This window comes from Bubalus kerabau, chromosome 3 (genome assembly GCF_029407905.1).
Source record: "Bubalus kerabau isolate K-KA32 ecotype Philippines breed swamp buffalo chromosome 3, PCC_UOA_SB_1v2, whole genome shotgun sequence".
NCBI classification, from domain to species: Eukaryota; Metazoa; Chordata; class Mammalia; order Artiodactyla; family Bovidae; genus Bubalus; species Bubalus kerabau.
This window is the reverse complement of record NC_073626.1, coordinates 101,618,884-101,635,055: the sequence shown is the minus strand read 5'-3', so window position 1 is coordinate 101,635,055 and position 16,172 is coordinate 101,618,884. Positions and strand designations below refer to the sequence as shown.

The window sequence follows — 16,172 nt, the reverse complement described above, 5'->3', positions numbered from 1 at the left end:
CCTACTTTCTTCAATTTGATTCTAAATGTTACAATTAGGAGCTGAGCCTCGATCAGGTCCAGGTCTTTTCCTGACTATTTAGAGCTTCTCCATCTTTAACTACAAAGAATATAATCAGTCTGATTTCAGTATTGACTATTTAATGATATCCAAGTGTAAAGTCATCTCTTGTGTTGTTGGGAAAGGGTGTTTGCTATGACCAACATGTTCTCTTGAGAAAACTCTGTTAGACTTTGCCCTGCTTCATTTTGTACTACAAGGCCAAACTTGCCTGTTTTCTCTTGACTTCCTACTTTTGCATTCCTTTGATGAAAAGGCCATCCTTTTTCATTTATCTCTAGAAGGTCTTGGAGGTCTTCATACAACCCCATCAACTTCAGCTTCTTTGACAATCTTGGTTGGGGGCACAGACTTGAATTACTGGGGACACAGACTTGAATTACCGTGATGCTTAATGGTTTGCTTTGGAGACAAACCGAGATCATTCTGTCATTCTTGAAACTGCACCCAAGTACTATGTTTAGGACTCTGTTGTTGACTATGAGAGCTACTCCATTTCTTCTAAGCAGTTCTTCCCCACAGTAGTAGATATAATGGTCATCTGAATTAAATTTGCCTAATCCCATCCAAGTAGGAAGTGGTCAAACAGAAGATAGCATGAGTGAGCATCAACCTTTTCAGAATCAGTGAACTAAAACGGAATGGATGAATTTAACTCAGATGACCATTATATCTACTACTGTGAGCAAGAATCCCTTAGAAGAAATGGAGTAGCCATCACAGTCAACTAAAGAGTCCGAAATGCTATAGTTGAATGCAATCTCAAAAACGACAGAATCATCTCTATTCATTTCCAAGGAAAACCATTCAATATCACAGTAACCCAACTCTATGCCCCAACCAGTAATGCTGAAAAAGCTGAAGTTGAACGGTTCTATGAAGACCTAGAAGACATTCTAGAAATAACACCCAAAATGGATGTCCTTTTCATTAGAGAGGACTGGAATGCAAAAGTAGGAAGTCGAGAAATACCTGGAGTAACAGGCAAATTTAGCCTTGGAGTACAGAAGGAAGAGGTCAAAGGCTAATAGAGTTTTGCCAAGTGAATACACTGGTCATAGCAAACACCCTCTTCCAACAACACAAGAGAGGATTCTACACATGGACATCACCAGATAGTCATTACTAAATCAGATTGATTATATTCTTTCCAGCCAAAGATGGAGAAGCTCTATACAGTCAGCAAAAAACAAGACCAGGAGCTGACTGTGGCTCAGATCATGAATTCCTTATTGCCAAATTCAGACTTAAATTAAAGAAACTAGGGAAAACCACTAGACCATTCAGTATGAGCTAAATCAAATCCCTTAACGATTATGCAGTGGAAGTGAGAAATAGATTTAAGGGATCAGATCTGATAGAGTGCCTAAAGAACTATGGACAAAGGTTTGTGACATTATACAGGAGGCAGGGAGCAAGACCATCCACAAGAAAAAGAAATACAAAAAAGCAAAATGGTTGTCTGAGGAGGCCTTATAAATAGCTGTGAAAAGAAGAGAAGCTAAAGGCAAAGGAGAAAGGGAATGATACATCCATTTGAATGCAGAGTTCCAAAGAATAGCAAGGAGAGATGAGAAAGCCTTCCTCAGTGATCAATGCAAAGAAATAGAGGAAAACAATAGAATCAGAAAGACTAGAGATATCTTCAAGAAAATTACAGGCATCAAGGGAACATTTCATGCAAAGATGCGTACAATAAAGGACAGAAATGGTATGGACCTAACAGGCAAAAGATATTAAGAAGAGGTGGCAAGAATACACAGAAGAGCTGTACAAAAAAGATCTTCACGACCCAGATGATCACGATGGTGTGATTACTCACCTAGAGCCAGACATCCTGGAATGTGAAGTCAAGTGGGCCTTAGAAAGCATCACTACGAACAAAGCAAGTGGAGGTGATGGAATGCTAGTTGAGCTATTTAAAAACCTGAAAGATAATACTGTGAAAGTGCTGCACTCAATATGCCAGCAAATCTGGAAAACTCAGCAGTGGCCACAGGACTGGAAAAGGTCAGTTTTCATTCCAATCCCTTAGAAAGGCAATGCCAAAGAATGCTCAAACTACCATACAGTTGTACTCATCTCATACGCTAGTAAAGTAATGCTCAAAATTCTCCAAGCCAGGCTTCAGTAATACATGAACCCTGAACTTCCAGATGTTCAAGCTGGTTTTAGAAAGGCAGAGGAACCAGCAATCAAATTGCCAACATCCACTGGATCATTGAAAAAGCAAGAGAGTTCCAGAAAAACATCTATTTCTGCTTTATTAACTATGCCAAAGCCTTTGACTGTGTGGATCACAATAAACTGTAGAATATTCTGAAAGAGATGGGAATACCAGACCACCTGACCTGCCTCTTGAGAAACCTATATGCAGGTCATGAAGCAACAGTTAGAACTAGATGTGGAACAACAGACTGGTTCCAAATAGGAAAAGGAGTACATCAAGGCTATATTGTCATCCTGCTTATTTAACTTCTATGCAGAGTACATCATGAGAAACGCTGGGCTGGAGGAAGCACAAGCTGGAATCAAGATTGCCGGGAGAAATATCAATAATCTCAGATATGCAGATGACACCACCCTTATGGAAGAAAGTGAAGAAGAAATAAAGAGCCTCTTGATGAAAGTGAAAGAGGAGAGTGAAAAAGTTGGCTTAAAACTCAGCGTTCAGAAAACATAGATCATGGCAGTTTGAATCAGGGAAGTTGGATGTGGACAAGCAGCAGATGGCAAGAGTGAACAGTGGTATATTAAGAATCAGTGAATCAAAATGGATGAAATTCAATTCAGTTCAGTCGCTCAGTCATATCTCACTCTTTGCAACCCCATGGATTGTAGCACGCTAGGCCTCCCTGTCCATCACCAACTCCAGGAGTTTACTCAAACTGACATGTACTGAGTTGGTGATGCCATCCAACATTCTCTCCTCTGTTGTCCCCTTCTCCCATCTTCAATCTTTCCCAGCATCAGGGTCTTCTCCAATTAGTCAGTTCTTTGCATCTGGTGGCCAAAGTGTTGGAGTTTCAGCTTCAGCATCAGTCCTTCCAACAAATTTCAGGACTGATTTCCTTTAGAATGGACTGGTTGGATCTCCTTGCAGTCCAAGGGACTCTCAAGAGTCTTCTCCAACACCACAGTTCAAAAGCATCAATTCTTCAGCGCTCTTTTCTGGTTTCTTTTTTCTCAATAATACTCATTTTTCATGTTATAACTTAAAATTATTCAAATTCAGACAGATTCTAGTTTCTTCATTCTTTCATTCTTCTGATTGAATCTTCAATTTTAAATTTTCAGTTTATTCTTTTAAATCTTCTTTAGTTTATTCAATTTAAATCTTCAATTTATTCTCCTTTCCAAAAACCATTGTTCACAGTGATCCTATTGTAAGGGTTTAGATTGGCTTATAAATACTTCCTAAATTAATTTGGAATATAAAGAATTTGAATTTTGAATTTAGAGGGAAAAAATACCAGATTAATTCTTTTTTTTTTTCCCAGATTAATTCTTGATGACTGTTTTTAGCATCTGGAATTTTTAATTTATGAAATAATATCTTTGAAATAAGGATACACTATAGTCTAAACCAGGTTTAATCTATTATTTTATTCTTTTCCTATGTTTACTTATCCATATTAATTTTACATGTTCCATGGTTAGATTTTTGTCTTCGTGCTTAGATTTTGAAATGTGAAGTGTCTGAAGAGCTTTTTTACTATTTTCTTTTAGCAAGGTCTTATTAGAACTGTGTGGTTATTCATAGTCATAAACTGAAATCCTTCCCTAGTATAGTTCATCTTGGGCTTCCCAGGTGGTGCTAGTGGTAAAGATCCCAAAGCCAACACAGAAGACATTAAGAGACATGGGTTCAATCCCTGGGTCAGGAAGATCCCTTGGAGGAGAAAATGAATATCCACTCCAGTATTCCTGCCTGGAGAATCCCAAGGATAGTGGAAACTGATGGCAACAGTCCAGGGGGTTGCAAAGAGTCAGACATGACTGAAGCCACTTAGCACATATGTACTCATATGTGCTTAGTAGTTTATTTTTATAGTTCAGTAGTTTATCTTAGTAGTTTATTTTTAATACTTTAAAAATAAAAACTTCTCTAATAAAATGAGTTCATTCTTTTCATATAAAAAAATTTGATGACAGCTGTATTATATGCTATAAATTTTTCAATTTTAAATTATATAAGTCAATGCTTTTTGGTGTATTCACCTTGTTGTATATCAATTACCACTTATTTCAGAACATATTCATCACCCCAGAAAGGAACTCTGTGCCCCTTACCAGTCAGTCTTCATTCCCCTCTATGCCAAGCCCTAGCAAACATTAGTCTTCTGTTAGTCTCTATGGATTTGCCTATTCTGAACATTTTACATACATAGAGTCATACACTGAACTGCTTTTTGTGTCTTGCTCCTTTTACTTAGCATAATGTTTTCAAGTTTCATTTATACTGTACCCTGTGTCAAATTTTCATTCCTTTCATGACCAAATAATATTCCATTGCATGGGTGGTACTACATTTCATGTATTAATTCAGCAATTCATGATAGTTTATTCTTTTTGAATCAGTTATTATCAGTGACAAGAATTCTAAAATTGTCGTTTGATACCAAGCAGTCTTTGATGTATGTTTTAGACATTAAAAATTGATGATATGTTTTTTTAATTTTGGTGTGTTTTTCACCATTATAATGGATTTAAACTTCCCTTTCAAAACTAGAAAGTTCTGAATTCCAAAACACATGTGACTCCCAAAGGTTTTGGACTGGTATTGTGTAAACGATCTGGAATTAAGAGAAAAGGAGAATTTGGTCATCCATTAAGAATATATATTGTTTTTTCTAGGTAAACATTCACTTGACCCTGCCTGCCTTATTTCTGTAGCTAAAGTGCATCCTTTTTGAAAAGAGAGTTTCTCTTCTGTTTTCACCACCAGAAACTGAGTTCATTTTTGTTCTAGGTATAAAGTAACAGCTTCTTTACATCTGTGAGCAGCTCACATCTATTAAAGAAGTTAACAGACTAAATCTCAAAAATCTGTATACTTTTCACTTTTCTAGCTACTTGCCTGTAACCTCCTTGAAAACAAAAACTATCATTTATCTCTTTTTTTATACAAGGCTGGCAAAGAGTTTCTACTCGTCTGTTTACTGGAGAAATAATGAATGAATATATAGAGTGAATAAATATTATCACTTATTTTTCCTAATCTTTGATAGAGTGTTTATTAACATTTTTAAAGTAAGTGTTAAATTTTTCAAGAAATGTCATTGTTTTCAGTTACAAAGAATGTTAGGAAACTTTATTATTAAAAATTAGATCACAACCCAAAGCTTTATGAGGTATGATTGCAAATCAAGGGGAATTGGACCTCTATAGTGAACATTCAGAGAAATAACATTTTTAAATATGATAACTTACAAAAGCATAAAGTTTAGAAAACTATTACATAAAACTTCTATGAAGCCTGTAAATCTGTTTTTAATATCAGCAGATTTTAATTGCTAAATCAGAGAAAATTTTGCTCAAGAAAATTTTGAATATGATCCTCACCATATTCTTTTTTATACTGACTTAGAATATTTGCGTCTTCTAGGGGTTACTTTTGATTAGATAAATGCAACTTACAGATTTGATGACAGTCATCTTAAGGCAAATTTACAGGATTGATGGCATCACCGACTCGATGGACATGAGTTTAAGTGAACTCCGGGAGTTGGTGATGGACAGGGAGGCCTGGAGTGCTGCAATTCATGGAGTCCAAAGAGTCAGACATGACTGAGTGACTGAACTGGCTGAACTGACTGACTGACAGGATTTATAGGATTTTTATGCTCCTCATTAATTGTTGACGTTGTTGTTTAGTTCCTAAGTCATGTCTGACCCTTTTATGACCACATGGACTGTAGCCCACCTGGCTTCTTCTGTCCATGTGGTTTTCCAGACAAGGATACTGGAGTGGGTTGCCATCTCAGGGGATCTTCCTGTCCCAGGAATCAAATCTGTATCTCCTGCATTGGCAAGCAGGTTCTTTACCACTGAGCCACCAGGAAAGCTCCCTCAGTGATTTTTGTTGTTGTTGTTATTGTTCAGTCACTAAGTTGTGTCCAACTCTTTGTGACCCCATTGTCTGCAGCACACCAGGTTTCCTTGTCCTTCACTATCTCCCAGAGTTTGCTCAGATTCATGTCCATTACGTCTGTGATGCCATCCAACCATTCATCTTCTGTCGCCCCCCTTCCTCTCCTGCCCTCAATTTTTCCCTGCATGGGGGCCTTTTTCTGATGAGTTGGCTCTTCACATCAGGTGGCCAAAGTGTTGGAGCTTCAGCTTCAGCATCAGTCCTTCCAGTGAATATTCAGGATTGATTTCTTTTCGGATTGACTGGTTTGATCTCCTTGCGGTCCAAGGGTCTCTCAAGAGTCTTCTCCAACACCACAGTTAAAAAGCATCAATTCTTCGGTGCTCAGCCTTCGTTCTGGGCCAACGTTCACATCCATACATGACCACTATACAAACCGTAGCTTTAACTATATGGAAATTTGTCAGCAAAGTGTTATCCCTGCTTTTTCAGTACACCGTCTAAGTTTGTCATAGCTTTTCTTCCAAGAAGCAAGCGTCTCTTAACTGCATGGCTGCAATCAGCATCCACAGTGATTTTGGAGCCCCAGAAAATAAAATCTGTCACTGTTTCCACACTGTTTTTACTCATTGATTATATGTCACCAGAAGTTTCTTTGTACTTGCTGTCTTAAACCAACAATCTATGAGACAGCAAATTTGAAAATGTAGGAGTAGTAGTTAAACAATTTAAACCTCTGTAATAATCACAAACAGCATGGGGCAAAGGAGGTCATCCAAGTGATCAGCTGCCAGAGTAGCTAAGATACAAGCATGCTTCTCAGGTCCCTAGTATAGTCATTGACTCATATGCTTCAGGTGCTCTCAAATCATTCCATTAATTCCAATAACTCTACAGTTATTAATTTCTTAAAGTTGTAAACAGATGTTATTACTGCCTCTAAAATTATGATCTCCTTGGAAAATTCTCTGACCTTCTAGATCAGGAATCAGCAAACTCTGTTAAAGGCCAGATAGTAAACATTTTAGACTTGGCTGACCAGCAGGTCCTCAACTGCTGTTGGGGCATTTTGAAAGCAGTGACAGGTGATACATGAATAAATGAGCATGGTGTTTCTGCTTTATTTATGGACACTGAAATTTAAATTCCATATAATTTTCAGGTGTTGTGAATTTTTGTTGTAGTGACGCTTTTTGAAATGTTTAAAATACAAATACTATTCTTGGCTTGGGGGTGGGGCAAGGGGGCATACAAAAAAGGTGGCCAACCAGATTTGTTCACTGGCTGAAATTTGCCAGCCTCTGCTCTATGTTAAATCTAATGGTAGAGAAAATCAGCTATAGTATTACATTCTCAAACTCCTCCAACTCCTACCAGTTCTCTCATGCTGTCCCAAAGTGATTTGAGCTTATGCCTGATGACAAAAGATGTTCAACTTGTTACCAGCAGCTTCTGTGTAACCCCAATAATGTTGCTTCTTTGTCCCACTTCACAAGTAGCTCACAAAAGTAAATAAAAGGAAATTTCAACACTGCCTGCTGTGAAACTAATTGTCTTTTGTTAAGATGATGTTCAGTTCAGTTGCTCAGTCACATCCGACTCTTTGCAACCCCATGGACTGCAGCACGCCAGGCTTCCCTGTCCATCACCAACTCCCGGAGCCTATTCAAACTCATGTCCATCACTTCAGTGATGCCATCTAACCATTTCATCCTCCGTTGTCCCCTTCTCCTCCCACCTTCAATCTTTCCCAGCATCAGGGTCTTTTCCATTGATTCAGTTCTTCGCATCAGGTGGCCAAAGTATTGGAGCTTCAGCATCAGTCCTTCCAATGAATATTCAGGACTGATTTTTGGATGGACTGGTTGGATCTCCTCGCAGTCCGAGGGACTCTCAAGAGTCTTCTCCAACACCATACTTCAAAGGCATCAATAATGGAAACAAAAGCTAGGAAACTTGGAAACCAGGCTGTAGTTGGTTCTTGTTGTTTAGTCATTAAGTCACATCTAGCTACTTCACTTTCACTTTTCACTTTCATGCATTGGAGAATGAAATGGCAACCCACTCCAGTGTTCTTGCCTGGAGAATCCCAGGGATGGGAAGCCTAGTGGGCTGCCATCTGTGGGGTTGCACAGAGTTGGACACAACTGAAGTGATGTAGCAGTAGCAGCTACTTTGTGACCCCATGGATGATAGTCCACCAGGCTTCTCTGTGCAAGAGATTCTCCAGGCAAGAATACTGGAGTGGGTTGCTGTTCTCATCTCCAGGGGATCTCCCTGACCCAGGGATTGAACCCGTGTCTCCTGCATAGACAGACGGATTCTTTACCACCAAACCACCAGAGATGCCCCTCCTAGTTGGTTCTGTGCTGTGTGCAAAGCTTAGTTACTCAGTCATGTCTGAGTCTTTGTGACCCCATGGACTGTAGCCCACCAGGCTCCTCTGTCCATGGGTTTCTCCAGGCAAGAACACTGGAGTAGGTATGCATTCCCTTCTCCAAAGGATCTTCCCAACCCAAGGATTGAACCCAGATCTCCTATGCTACAGGCAGATTCTTTACTGTATGAGCCACCAGGGAAGCCCATGGTTGGTTCTACCACTGCACAAAGTTCTGAAGTTTCTCAAACTTCTGAGGCTCCATTTTCTTTCCTGCTCCTCTGTAAGAAGTACTGAGAGGCTCCATTGTGGTAGTCAATATGAAATCACTGGTAAAGTAAAAAGCATATAAAACATTGCATTTTATGTTGCAACAGTGTTGATGGTTGTACTCTGTTGTTTACTCATACATATGATTTCTTGCAGAATTTCCTACATATGACGATGTATTCCCCTTGAAGATTAGGTATAGATTAAAGATCGCTCATAAACTTTCACAGGCATTTTACCTTTATACTTTCACACTTTTAAGCTACTCTCATCTCCTTACTCTATAGATGTATCAAATTCATTACTAATAGTGCTATGAAATTTTAAAATTATATCCCTCATATTCTTTCTTATTCCTTTATGAGGGCAGAGACTTTGTTTCATCGCTGTTGTATCTTCAGTATCTAAAACAATATCTGGAATAGATTTAAGTCTCATAAATAATTTGAGTGAATCAAAAATAATCCCGTATGTTAATTTGCTTTTCATTATCAAAAGGAATGTAGAAAGCTCATTAAATACATTATAAACAAAATGTATTTAAATACGGAAAATATGTAGGAAATCTACTTTTGCAGTTTTAATAAAATGTAGATCTATCCACAGATCCTTTAGGGTCCATGAGCCCTAGTTTTTAAAATATGGAAGAATATTTAACTTGTATCAGCAGGCACACAATCCATAACTATGATTGTGAAATTACTTCAACAGCATAAAAAAAAAAAATGCAAGCTTTATTCAGTCTTTTTAATAAGCCCTTCTTCTGCACTTTTAAGTTATAAGAAAAAGAACAATGGATTTATAAACTTTATTTTGGTTAAATTTCTTTTGGTTGCAACAAGAAAAACAGTTTGGCAAACTTATTTAAAAAGGGCATTTGCCTGGGAAGATACTAAAGTATCATGCATTTGACAGGCAGGAAGAAAAGAAACAAGGGTAGCTCTGGGGATTTCATCTTTCCCTAGAGTAGAGCACTTGATGAGGGCTCCCACTCACACATCCAAATTTCAGGCTACTAAAATAGAAATTCAGCTTGGATCACTGATGCATGCCTGAAAAGGTCAGCCAAAGTCAGAGAGTAGAATCACGCAGTAGAGCTATCAGTACTGAGAGCCACTGTTCAGTGCCAGGGTGATTTGAGAAGCTACATCATGAGATGTGTAGTCTTATTAATCTGACTTCAGAAAGTACATTTATTTTATATCTATTAATGTCTCAAAATGAAATATTATACTGAAAGCTACAGGACATCTTTGTCCACTGACAGATAAATTTACAATTATGAATTTTAATGTGCCAAATCACCCACTGCCATATTAATTAATGGCTTAATATCTCATGATACAGCAAATTTAATGCAGTGTCAATATAGCATAGAGACTTAAGAGTATAGACCTTTGAACTAGACTTGCATGGCTTCATATCTAGCTCTACCACTTTATTGGCTATGAAAGTTTGGACAAATTGATCTCTGACCCTTATTTTTGCTGTCTATAAAGAGGAAGTTTATCAGTGAGCTTTTGCTATAGTACAAACCACCACGAAAATCTCACTGGCATGCCACAATAAGCATTTAGTTCTTGCTCAGAAATCTGTGGGTAAGAGGAGTAGGTCTGATCCAGACTGGACTCAACCAGATGTGGGTTCAAGTGGAAGATGCATCTGGGTCTGTGCCTCATGTCTCATCTTCCTTGGACCTGTAGCTACCTGAAACATTTTTTCCTCAGAGACTAAGGCAAGATAGCAAGGAAGAAACCAAGTTGCTAAAGCATACATATTTCAAGGCTCTGCTTGTGTGTTGTCTGCTGTTACCCCATTTGGTCAAAGCAAGGCATGTGGCCAGTTCCAAACTCAAAGAGCAGAGAGGTATATATGCACCTCCTATGGTCATATGGTGGGGAAAGGGAGGAGTAAACCAGGCTACCACAGGGGGTTGATATTGGTATCTAGCTAGTACAGATGTTTTAAGTTTAATAATATACTGTAAGAACTTAGAATAATACCTGGTACACAGTAAATGCTAAATAAATATTTGTTATTATTAGGCATACTCTTCAGCGGAAACTTACACAAAAGTTGAGTATTCTGTATCTGTGACATAAAGTGGTTATTTGACAAGTGTGTCACTTCATTTGAGTTAAACATACATGCTTAAATTTAAGTAAAAACTAGTTTCTGTTTTTTAATTGTAGGTTAGATAAACAAGATTATATGTCTTTGAGACGAGCCAGTCAACTTCTGGGATAGTCAGAATGATTACTGCCTCAGTTATTTAACTGTTAGTAAAATCGTGGAACTACTAAAGATTGAGTTCTGCCCTCTCATTTTAGAGATAATGTGTTGGGTCAAGAATGGTGAAATATCTAAATCAAAGAGAAAAAGGTAGATAGATGGAAGATGAATGGTTAAGTGATAAATAGATAAGTAGTTAAATAGAAAATGGGAACACAAGGAAGCACCTAGATTTCTGGAATTCTATTGAGCTCAGGTGTTGTTTCCTGTAGTTTTATCTAAATGTTATCATATTTTTTCTTTCAATGAACTATACAAGAAGAAATCATTTTAAGAGTCTTTCAAAATAATTTTTTCAACTTTTCCTTCGATTGAGAAGAATATTATTATTATAGAATAGGATTTATTTATAATGTTAAGAATAAAAACTAATCTTTACAGAGGATTACTTACCCTTTCATCTAATATTTTTGAGTACTTATCTGTTAGCCACTGGGCATGCAGCACGAAAAAAATATTGGTATTGTAAGCTTACATTACTTAAAGGAGACAGGCAATAAATAAATAAATATATATTATATTCCACAATTCTTTACCTGCAATTCTAAAATCCGAAAGCTCTGATACAAAGTTTTTGCAACTCATATAAAGATAAAACCTGACCTAATATTAACTTGTTTAGTAGTAAAACTGATAAGAACTATTTGTTGCCTTTTTATAAATATCACTTAGAATATATGTTTTGCTTTTAAAGATATTGACATTTTATTTCAGAGTGCTCAGAGTTGGAAGGGAAAAGGCAATGGCACCCCACTCCAGTACTCTTGCCTGGAAAATCCCATGGATGGAGGAGCCTGGTGGGCTGCAGTCCATAGGGTCGCTAAGAGTCGGACACGACTGAGCGACTTCACTTTCACTTCTCACTTTCATGCATTGGAGAAGGAAATGGCAACCCACTCCAGTGTTCTTGCCTGGAGAATCCCAGGGACGGGGGAGCCTGGTGGGCTACTGTCTATGGGGTCGCACAGAGTTGGACACGACTGAAGCGACTCAGCAGCAGCAGCAGAGTCGGGAGAGAGGGTGCATAATTATAGTACATTTACTATATTACCTATAAAAACTCAATACTTAATTACAAGACCTATCTGGTCCCTTAGGGATTATGTTGGGTTGTATAATATCTAGAAAGTACTCTGCCTGGAACTGAAGCATGTATGGTATAGAAAATGAGGGTCAGTAGGGAGAGGGGTGAGTGATGGAGGGTGGAAAAGTTGTTTAGCTAGTAATAAAAGAAAACCTCTCTGGGTGGTGACGTTTGAGTAAATTCTTGAAACGTGGTGTTGCTGTCAGAGAAAAGAATATTTCAGACATTGGGAACAGGCATGTGGCTGTGTGGAGAAGTGTTCCAGTCTGAGGAAGGACCAGGGTCAAAGACCTAAACTGAAAGTGTGCTTGCTGCTGCTGCTAAGTCGCTTCAGTCATGTCCGACTCTGTGCGACCTCATAGACGGCAGCCCACCAGGCTCCCCCATCCCTGGGATTCTCCAGGCAAGAACACTGGAGTGGGTTGCCATTTCCTTCTCCAATGCCTGAAAGTGAAAAGTGAAAGTGAAGTCGCTCAGTCGTGTCTGACTCTTAGCGACCCCATGGACTGTAGCCCCCCAGGCTCCTCCATCCATGGGATTTTCCAGGCAAGAGTACTGGAGTGGGGTGCCATTAGCATATTTATAAACTAGGATTTGGACGCCCGGCAAGGAGAAGTATGTTAGGATAGGTATCAGAGGGTGCCCAATCATTTAAGGCAATGTAATCCTTTGGATTTTATCATGGATGCTCTAGGGTATCTTTGAAGGATTTTGACTAAGAGTGTCTAAAGTCCAATTTTCTTTTTAAAAATATTGATATGTTGCACTGTAGATAATAAAAAGGACCCTCTTTTGCTCTGTGGATAATAGATTGCTATAGTACCAAAGATGAGAAAAAATAAATGATCATAACTAGATGAAACTGAGAAATTAAATGGTAACTGGTCATTTTAAACCAAATAATCTTGATTGTACTTTAATTTTAAAATAGATATCCATTAAGTACATGCTGTACTTGAATTAATAACCTAAATATTATTTAACTATGATGTTTTTTCTTTCTAGATTTTTCTCTCATTATTAGGGCTGAGAAACTTAGCTTGGTCATGATAATAATACTATTCCCTATCTTCTTCCCTCTTCCAGAGAGTTTTTTGTTCTGCCTACTGGGAGACAACTAGAGGAAAGAGCCCTAAATTTGAAATGATAAGAATTGGTTTCTTGTGTTGGCCCTGCCACCATTTTGATTGTAAAAATGGTTGAGTTGTTTAACCTGTCTGGATTTCAGTTTCCTATCCTGAAAGATATGAGGATTGAGTCATCTGATATAGCTCTTTCTTAGCTGGAGTTATATATTTAGCAAATCCTATGTGTAAGACTAAAACTCTGTGATTCTTAATGAGACCTAATTAAGAATCACAAAATGTTCTTAAATATAAATCTAAAAAAATGTAGAATAACTGGATATCTGTCCAAAATTTATGCTTATTTTCCTTTTAACAGGACCAGGGAAATAAACACCAGAAGACAAGAACACGGAATATTTTCCTTCATCGATCCATAGAAGTGTAATCCTCCTCTAATTTGATCAAACATAAAGGAATGACTACCTTGACAGATGGCCACAGAGGATGTCAACAATTTTTTGGAGGCAAGTAATGAAATATATGTGCTATGAGTTTTGTATTATTAAGTATATAAAAACAAATGTAATTATGTTTTAGAAAAAATAAAATGTATTTTTAATACTTTTTCTATCATAACTACTTATCCCTTCCTGTTTTTTCCCATGAGCACTATTTCATGTATAAAATTATTGTAAGCTGCTTTTACCCTAACCTGGAGTACTATATAGTATATAGGAGTCATTATATCCCTAAATATAAAAACAATTAAATAATAGCAATTAAGTACCCAAGTTTAAAAACAGGGCTCTTTACATCTCTCTTGGACACATATATAACTACAAATACTAAAGTTATTCATGAAGTTAGAATTATTTTCTAAGTATCTATACCATATAGAGGGCTTCCCTGGTGGCTCAGAGGATAAAACGTCTGCTTGCAATGCGGGAGACCCGGGTTTGATCCCGACCCGGGTCAGGAAGATCCCTTGGAGAAGGAAATGGCAACCCACTCCAGTACTCTTGCCTGGAAAATCCCATGGACTGAGAAGCCTGGTAGGCTACAGTCCGTGGGGTCGCAAAGAGTCAGACACAACTGAGACACTTCACTTTCATTTTATACCATATATAATTTTTGAAATTTTTGCATTTCCTGGTTATTTTAAACAACTATTCTAAAGTGCTCTAAAATCTTGGGATGTCATCCCTTTACATCCCTGTTGTTGTTCAGTCACTCAGTCGTGTCTGACTCTTTGTGACCCAGTGGACTGCAGCACACAAGGCTTCCCTCTCCTTCACCATCTCCCAGAGCTTGCTCAAACTCATGTCCATTGAGTCTGTGATGCCATCTAGCCATCTTGTCCTCTGTCTTCCCCTTCTCCTCCTGCCTTCAATTTTTCCAAGCATCAGGGTCTTTTCTAATGTGTTGGCTCTTCAAATCAGGTAACCAAAGTATTGGAGCTTCAGCTTCAGCATCAGTCCTTCCAATGAATATTCAGAGTTGATTTCCTTTAGGATGGACTGATTTGATCTCCTTGCAGTCCAAAGGACTCTCAAGAGTCCTCTCCAACACCATGGTTCAAAAGCATCAATTCTTTGGCATTCAGCCTTCTTGACCATCCAACTCTAACATCCGTACATGATTGCTGGAGAAACCATAGCTTTGACTATACGGACCTTTGTTAGAGAGGTAATGTCTTTGCTTTTTAAAATACTGGCTAGGTTTGTCATAGCTTTTCTTTCAAGGAATAAGCATCTTTTAATTTTATAGCTATAGTCACCATCTGCAGTGATTTTACGTCCCTAGCAGCTTTATATTTTGTGAGAATCATCCATCCCAAGATCCCATTGAACTTTCATTACTTTCACAACAGCTCTTATTGCTCCTGCAAAAATAGCAGACCAAGAATTGTAGACCACAGTTCCTTCTTCAAAACTGAAATTAATTGCATTACCCTCTAAAGGGGATTTGCTTGGAAAGAAATTGACTGCATTATAAAGAAAAAAATAATAAATATAAGGAATCTGTCTTCTCCACTTTCATGAAAAATAAAGGATTATGTAAATAATATGAAATGAAATAAAGGTAAACTCATAAAAACTTGAGTAGAATGCAGTAAAATTGAATTTCTCCAAGCATTTTATACAAACAAAGAAACTGTAGAGATGTTCAGAATTTTTAATTTACCGTTAATTCAACTCATAGGCCTAAGGTCATCCAGCAAATGAGTTTGCTTTTTAAGTTGAACATAAAGGACTGCTTTCTAAGTGAAGGAGACCATAAATGTTTAAAAAGCCCAGTGTGGAGCTTCTGAGTTTTCTTTCAGTAACTAGAGTCAAAATTAATTTTTGCTTTTCTGCTGGGGAAAATTTCATCTAATTACATTCAAATTATTCTGCAACTTTTTGGATAGCAAATCCTGATCACCAAAGAAAAGAAAAAGCAGCTGTGTTGCCCTTTCCTCATAGTTATAAGAATAGCATTATTATGCAGTCACTAGGCTTTATAGAACCATAAGTGATTATCCGCTGGTTGCCTTCTGGCAGAGAGACACCTAAACCTTTCTGAACTGCTAATAATGTATGCCTTCTCTTTTTAAGGATCTTCAAAGAAATAGATTTCATTGCTTCCTTCAATAAACCAATATAATATAGCAGCTGTCAGGAGTTAGGGAGATATTTCTTTACCCTTTTATTCAGTGACTGTTTCTAAAAATTCTTTTCTCAGAATTACATTTTAATCATGATGTAAATCTTCTCTTAATTTGGTAGATATAATTTACCTATTTAAGAAAATATTTCAAATTGACCCATTGCTCAATTAATGAAAATAGTTCCCATAAACAGTGCTTCCATATAAGCAACCTGTTGTTGGGTTTCTTTCTCTGATATTTCCTTTTTTAACTTACCCACATGTCATATCTTATTTTGG

The 16,172-nt window shown here is 37.6% G+C and overlaps 1 protein-coding gene across 1 annotated transcript in view; it reads left to right on the top strand.

The window, feature by feature from the left end:
• Positions 1–13,768, top strand: part of LOC129647285 (uncharacterized) — a 223,253-nt gene extending 209,485 nt beyond the window's left edge. The window contains exon 5 of the mRNA XM_055574438.1: positions 13,621–13,768. The gene's annotated coding sequence lies outside the window, so the exon portion shown is untranslated. The remainder of the gene's footprint in view (positions 1–13,620) is intronic.
• The last annotated feature ends 2,404 nt before the right edge of the window (positions 13,769–16,172 follow it).